Genomic DNA, 7,430 nt, shown 5'->3' on the forward strand with positions numbered 1-7,430 from the left:
TTACCTATGCTGCCATCTTGGTTTCTCCTGAAGAATAATTCTTTTTTTTTTTCCTGAAGAATAATTCTTAACTGCATACAACATGCCACATTGTCTGAGGAATCCATTTCCAAATCTGAGCTGTCACCTCAAGTTCACGATTACAAGCCAAATCCATACCTTTCATCTCGTTAGTTTCAGTGAAAACATATCCCCTTCCTCTATTTCTACATGTGGGAACTGGGACCTGTAGTCTTGTTCTTTCTTTTTTAAAAACAGCCTTATGGAGGTATAGATGTGTGTTTTTTCTTTCAAAGGCTACACAGCCTTCTTTTCCATCTCGTGACAGCAGATCTAGGTCTCCGTCACGTCCAGTCTCTCTGCAACCCCTTCACACCAACTATCAGAAGAATCATCTTTAAGAGCCATGTGCTCAGTCATGGTTACCAGCATTCCCTGCTGTAAACCTTCAATGGCTCTCCACTATGCTTTTGTCTTCCAGCCGAGATCTCGTGCCCCTGCACGAGAAGCACCCACCACACAGGCCAGTCTTTCCTTCCTCCTCTGACTTCCCATGTTGCTCATTTGGCATGTTCTCTTATTTATTTTTATTTTTTAATCCTCACCTGAGGATATTTTTCCATTGATTTTTAGAGAGAGTAGAAGAGAGAGGGAAAGACATAGAAAAATATCAATGTGAGAGAGACATCGATTGGTTGCGTCCTGCATGCGCCCTGACCAGGACCCAGGCTGGGGAGGAGCATGCAACTGAGGTATGTGCCCTTGACCGGAATTGAACCTGGGACCCTTCAGTCCATGAGCCAATGCTCTATCCACTGAGCCAAACTGGCTAGGGCATGTCTGGTTCTTTTGAATACTGCAAACATTTTAGTTAACAAAACAAGCATATACTAATGCAACAGTAACAAAACCAACTTCTTACTCTAAATATCAACATCATGGATTTAACCAACATGTCCATTATTTCCTTTACTTTTTTAAAAATACCTTTTTTGGGTTACTGCTATGTGTACTTTGATATTTTTTCAGGGTTGAAGGCCCCAATGAAAAAGAATGCCATCCCTAACAAGTGAGTTAAGGCATCCTATATAATAAAAGCTTAATATGCTAAGTGTCCGGTCGTCTGGTTGGCCATTCAACCAATCAAAGCATAATATGTTAATGATATGTTAAGGCCGCTCAACTGCTCATTATGACATGCACTGACCACCAGAGGGCAGATGCTCTGACTGGTAGGTTAGCTTGCTGCTGGGGTCCGGTGGATTGGGACTGAGCAAGACGGGCCGGCCACACTCTGGAGCCCTCCCGTGTCCCTCCATGGCCCCAATGGTGCACTGGTGGGTTCCCTCGGCCTGACCTGCGCCCTCTCACAATCTGGGCTGAGGGACCACCCCCCCAAAGTGCATGAATTTCATGCACCAGACCTCTAGTTTTGGCTATAGACGGCCTGATTCTTGGGTAGGGCTGGCTCTAGATTGCTCTTCCCAAGCCCATCAGATTAAAGTTGCATTAAGCTCAAACCCTTCACATAGGTTTTAGTTCTCTGCATCCTTGTATCTCCCCTACAACAACGCATTTTAAAAGTTTTGCTTGGTAGTAGTACATAACCCATCTTTGGGTTTTTATGATTGGCTAGCCTAGTCTTGTCATTGCAAAACAGTGACGTGATTAGCATTGTGAAAAATGTATGTTTGCCTTCTTAGTACTGTATTAAAATGAGCAAGATCATTTATAAATATGTCACCAAGAAATGAAGGATTGCATCTTCGTGGTGTGTCTTCTCTTGAGGACATCTGGGTAGTGTATTATCTGGGAACTCACTGCTGACCTGCTCATTACCTAGCTTTTGTGTGTGAGCAGCGGGCTAGGCACCTCTGGTTCTCAGGAGTAACCACCAGTGCTGACAGTTCCTGCTCGTTCTGGGGCCACTGACTTTGTTTATTGGTCTCTTGCATTCACCTGTTTCTACTTACACAGACAAAAACACATACACAGCATCATTTTATGATCCGGGAAAACAACATACCCAAATATTAGCACTCTCCTAATATATTAGTTTTCTAGCTACACCACCAATTATCAACAGATATAGCAACTTAAAACAATGCACATTTATTACCTCACAGTTTCCATGGGTCAGCAGTCGGCACAGCTTACTTAGCTAGTCTTCCCCTCGGGGTCTCACAAAGAAGGAGTCAGCCAGGCTGTGTTCTCACCTGCAAGTAGGAGTGGGGAGGAATCTGCTGTCAGCCCCATTCAAGTTGTTGGCAGGATTCAGTTCCAGCTAAGGATTGAGGGCCCCAGCTTCTTGTGAGCTGTTGGCTGCCCTCGGAACCTAAAGGTCTGTGGTCCCCTGCCCCGTGGCCCTCCCCAGAGGCTGCTCACAACAGTTGTTTGCTTCTGCAAAGCCAGCAGGAGAGTTTCTAGCCTCAAAGAGCTGCAGCCCTCTTTAAAAAGACTTTTACCTAATTAAACCAAGTTCATCCAGGATAACCTCCCTTTCAATTAACTCAATATGCACTTTTGTGAATACAGTGTGGTGTGGTTGCAATAACAGATCACTGTTTTGTTCAGATTCTTTTGTGTGAAAGAACCTTAGTTCAAAGTTGCTGATATGAATACCAGTAATATGCAAGTGCTTGCTGGTGCCAGGCACTGATGTAAGGGCTGTGCACACACCTTCTCACTTCATCCCTCAGACATCCCAGAGAGGTAGGTAGGTGATGTTATTCCCAAAGTTAGGATGGAGAAGGAAAGAAAACAAAAAAGGAGACGTGACTGATGAAAGGCCAGGCACAGTGCTCGTAGAGGCTTCAACTGTCACTGGACCTAGGTTCCCTCCTTCCCCCTGGATCTTGCTCCTTTCCAAGGATGCAGACCGACTTTCCCCCCCGATTGTGATGACTGGGAGGCTTCACATGGGCCAGCTCTAGTGGGAGAAAAGGCAGAAGCCTCTGATTCACCCTGATGGCTTCGTGCAGTCCTATGTCTAACCTGGAATCTAACTTGTGAGGGAATGGTTGTTATGGGTTATAGAGTTGCATTCCCTACTCTCAAATTCATAATCCCCAGTGGGATGCTATTTGGAGATGGGGCCTTTGGGAGGTAATTAAGTCATGGGGGTGGAGCCCTCGTGATGAGAGTACTGCCCTTATAAGAGGTATGAGACAGCTGCAGCCCCCTCCCCTGTGAAGATATAGCAAGTCAGGAAGTAGGCTGTCACCAGACAGCAGATCTGCTGCAGCCTTCATCTTGGGCTTCCCAGCCTCCGGAACTGTGAGAAATATTTGTTGGGTAAGCCACCCAGCCTATGGTGTTCTTGTTTCAGCAGCCAGAGCAGACCAAGACCCATGGCACGAGGGCTCAGCGAAGCAAAAGGGTGGTTCCTTAGAGGAAAATTAGGGTATTAGCAGGAGGATGAGTGGCTGCCAAACTGCAGAAACATTAGTCTGCAAGTAGTAAGACCTGGATTCTGTTCTGGCTGTGACACTGTAGATATTTTTCCTCTCTGGCCTCAATATCCACATTAGAGGCATTGAATTAGGAGCTCTCCAAGGTCCCTGCAGTGCTCATGTGCTGTGACAGAGTTCAATACCAATTTTCCTGAATTCAGTGTCTGGCACAGCAGACCTGGGGATCTCTGCTCTCCCCCTCTCCCCCGACTACTTCACTCCCCACCTCTAGTCCTTTCAGACTTTGCAGAGCTGACTTTCTGCAATTGTTGTCAGAAGGTCTGTGTTTTTCTGCCTTTACAACTGATAATCCTCATTCCCATTTCAGCCTTTTTGTTGTTGCTAATCCTCCCCCAAGGATATTTTTCTATTGATTGATTTTTTTTTTTAGAGAGAGTGGAAGGGAGAGAGACAGAGAGAAAAAAATCAACACGTGAGACACATCGATTGGTTGCCTCCCACACATGCCTGATCAGGGCCAGGGATCAAGCCTGCAACCGAAGTATGTACCCTTGACCAGAATTGAACCTGGGACCCTTCAATCTGTGACCCTTCAGTCTGTGGGCCAAGAAAAACCGGCTAGGGCAATTTTTGCTTTTTTTTTTTAACTTTCATTTCTTGTTTCTTCTCCATCCTAACCCTGCCACTTCTCTCCCAGGCCAGGTACAGGGGGTTCAAATCCCAGCTCCATCACTTACTATGTTACTCAACCTCTGAGCCTGTGTCCTCAATCTGTAAAATGGGACTAACACCACCACCTGCCTCTTTGGGTCGAAGGAGGGTGAAGTGAGTAGGTGCATGTCCAGCGCTGCCAATGGTGCCTGGCACCCAGTGAGCACTCACATATTACTAATATTATTATGATCTCTGCTTCTCTGGGATTGGGACACTTGGCCATGTCTATCACTGCTTAGTCAGAGTTCCAGAAACACTGGCTTCAGTGCCACTCCAAATGATGAATAGAGGGCTGCTTTCAGGATGACGGACATTACTGTATACATCTCCAGTGTTTGGGACAGAGAGGGCTGGCTGGACTGATGCCAGGCTGCGCGGGCTGGAGTCCAGGGTCAGCCACAGGAAAGAGCTCTGGCTTTTCCTCACCAGGCTCTGCCTCCCTTGTAGCCTCATTTCTGCCGCAGCTCCCATTAACCTTCAGGCCTCAGCCTCGGCAGAACTCACTGCTGCAGGCCCTCCTCTACTCCATCAGACTCCTAGGCTTCCCCCACACAGTCCCACTGTCCCACATGTCCTAGCGACTTTCCTTCTTCCACTGTCCTTCTCATTCAGCCTTACATCAAAGGTAACTCTTCCCGAACAAAGGGGAATAGCCCAGGCCCCTGCTCTCTCATACTCTAGGTTCTGCACTCTAACCCCGCACATGCTGCACTGTCATTATTTTCTCAGCTGTCTTCCTGACCACACTGTGAGCTCTCTGAAGGAGTCACTTTCTTACTCATATTGGAATTTCCAGGGCTTAATAACTGCTTAACACATAATAGGTACTCAGTCTTTATTAGCAGAATGAACATGTCTCCCTCAATTCCCCAAATAACAGCTAAGTCATGCATTGCAAAACGTTTGGAAGAGCCTGAGCCAAAAGGGCAGAGTCGCAGAGCTGGCCTGCACACGTGTCTGTCTCCACCTCCTCCCCCACCTCCACGAGTTAAACAGAGGCAGTTAGGTCGTTCCTCAGCTCTTTCTGATGGTGTAATCTTTGTTAACCACTGTCCATTTTTAACTTCTTCTGTAGAAACTATTATTCGTTAGGAGTAAACTCTTCATCACAAGTGATTCATGGTATCTCTACTTTGATTTTGTTTACAGTCATCCTTCCCTTTGCAAAGCCAATGAGCCAACGTCCAGTGTTGAGTCTAGTGCTCCTTGCTCCTTGCCCTTGGCTACCCCCTCTCACCACTCAGTCAGGCGTGCCCAGCTCCCAGGGTGGCCCACACTGTGTCCATAGCTCCTTCCTTACACTCTGCTAATTAATTTCAACACTTGTTTTTCCTTGTGATACGTAAGGTGGTAGGTAGATGAAGCAGCTAAAAATGTAATCTTTCCCTCCCCTCTATCTTTGGCAAAGGAAAACTTGCAGAAACTATAGAAAAGTGCAACTAGAAGTTCATGTGCACGTCCTAATTCACATATCTAAATACAGGCAACAATGCCTTGAAGAGAAGTGGTGTTTTTGTTTCTAAAAGAAAAAAATCCCTAACACCTAAATCACAGACAAACAAGGGGCTAAGCCTGGAAGTCAATGATAGTCACTAAGAAACTCAGCTGTCTGCCCTCGCCCTTGTTATACAAAGTCATGCAAACATGGCCAAGGCAAGTGTTCATTCCACAAATGTTTACGGAGTGCTTGCCATGTGCTGGGCTCTACGCTAGCACTGTTGGGAGTTCACACTGGCCAATAGACCCTTTCACCTGGAGCAGAAAAGGTTCAATGGGGGAGAGAGATAGAGGGAAGGGGAGACTGAAACCCACTGGGGTTTATGTGCGTTGTGTGTATAAAGGTGGTTACTGGGGGGGGGCGGGGGGAGGATAAACTGATGTCAACAGCAAAGTACAAGGGTCAGGAGTAGATAAAAGAGAGCCCAGGTTAATCTGCTGAACATAAACTATGCCCCAGGGAGCAAAGTGACACTTGCACTCAGACCTTTAGTGACGCCCTGACGTTTCTGTACCAGGAGGCACGTGGGTCTCTGGATGGATCTGGTGGACCAGAACCCTCTCACACAGGACCTGCCTTCCACTGCTCTGTGCATGGCTCTGCACTACACCACGTACCGGCCACCGGCTGACAAAAGCTCGAGGCATTTCTACTGGCAGTAAACTCGAACAGTAGAAGAAACATACTATATATTTGGACTCCAGAAATATAACTTGTCAAACAAACCGACTGTACCTAACATGTCTTTCGCTGTGTTTTACAATCATTTACACACACAAAGCTCATTATTAACCTGCTTCAGAGGGATGTTTTCGATCCGAAAGCCCACAGTTGTCTTCCCAGCACAGAAACAGAGCTCCGCTGACTGCCGCCACCGCCGCCGCCGCCGCCGCAGTGGATCTGCCCTGGCAATTTGGACCCTCATTGTGCCCCAGCCTCAGCTCCGATGAGCTCCCCACAGCTCCCCGGGGCGCAGGGCACTGAGGATAGATGCCACCTGGCCTGGCCCGTGGGTGTGAACGCTGGGCCCAGACCCGGCTCTTCCGTTTGTTTCTCCATCCCACACCAGAACCCATCCGTCTACAAGGGCCAGAATCAGAACTAGCAAAGAAGTGCTATTAACTTCTCTCCCAGAAAAAAAGCTTAAGGAAACTTCACAGACACTTCAGATGCTAGGAGAAGAGACGTAAACCTAGGTACTATGGCGACTCTAATGACAGGTCTAAGTGTGAAGCAAACAAACCTTCTAGAATAGATAACGTTCTCAAGACCTTGAGAAGGATTTCTACCAAAAAAAAAAAAAAAAGGAAAAAAAGCACCAACCTTAAAGGAAAGATACAATTCAACGACTTTAAAATCACGATCTTCTCTTTATCAGGACACCTTTTCATTAAGAGGGTAAAAAGGCGAGCCACAGAGTGGGAGGAGATCATGTGCAACACCCATGCCACAGGGAAGGAGCGGGAACCAGGAGGCAGAAAGGACTGCCAACCAGTAAGAAACATACCAACATCTAAACTGTGTGTGTGTGTGGGGGGGGGGGGGGGGGGTCGCCAAAAAACGAGAAGAGACACTTTAAAAAAAGAGGAAATACAAATGGCCAACAGACTTATGGAAAAGTGACCTCAGCAGGAAGCAGGGAAACGCCAATTAAACCCAGAAGGGGATGGCCTCCAGGTGGGTGAAGTGCCAGGGGTGCGAGGACCGGGGAAGATTGGCGTTTTCCGGAGAAGGTGGGAGGGACAACCCCGCGCGGCCACGCGACACCCTCTCCCAGGTCGGAGCGTCAGGGCGCCCTCCAGGGG

General features: G+C 47.4%; 1 long non-coding RNA gene across 1 annotated transcript; it reads right to left on the reverse strand.

The window, feature by feature from the left end:
• Window positions 1-7,430, reverse strand: LOC102254829. The gene is made up of 3 exons (XR_314327.2): window positions 6,949-7,430; window positions 2,120-2,216; window positions 1-605 (listed from the first exon to the last, which is right to left on the reverse strand). It is a non-coding gene; the product is annotated as an uncharacterized LOC102254829 (long non-coding RNA).

Source organism: Myotis brandtii, unplaced genomic scaffold (genome assembly GCF_000412655.1).
Source record: "Myotis brandtii unplaced genomic scaffold, ASM41265v1 scaffold6, whole genome shotgun sequence".
NCBI lineage: Eukaryota > Metazoa > Chordata > Mammalia > Chiroptera > Vespertilionidae > Myotis > Myotis brandtii.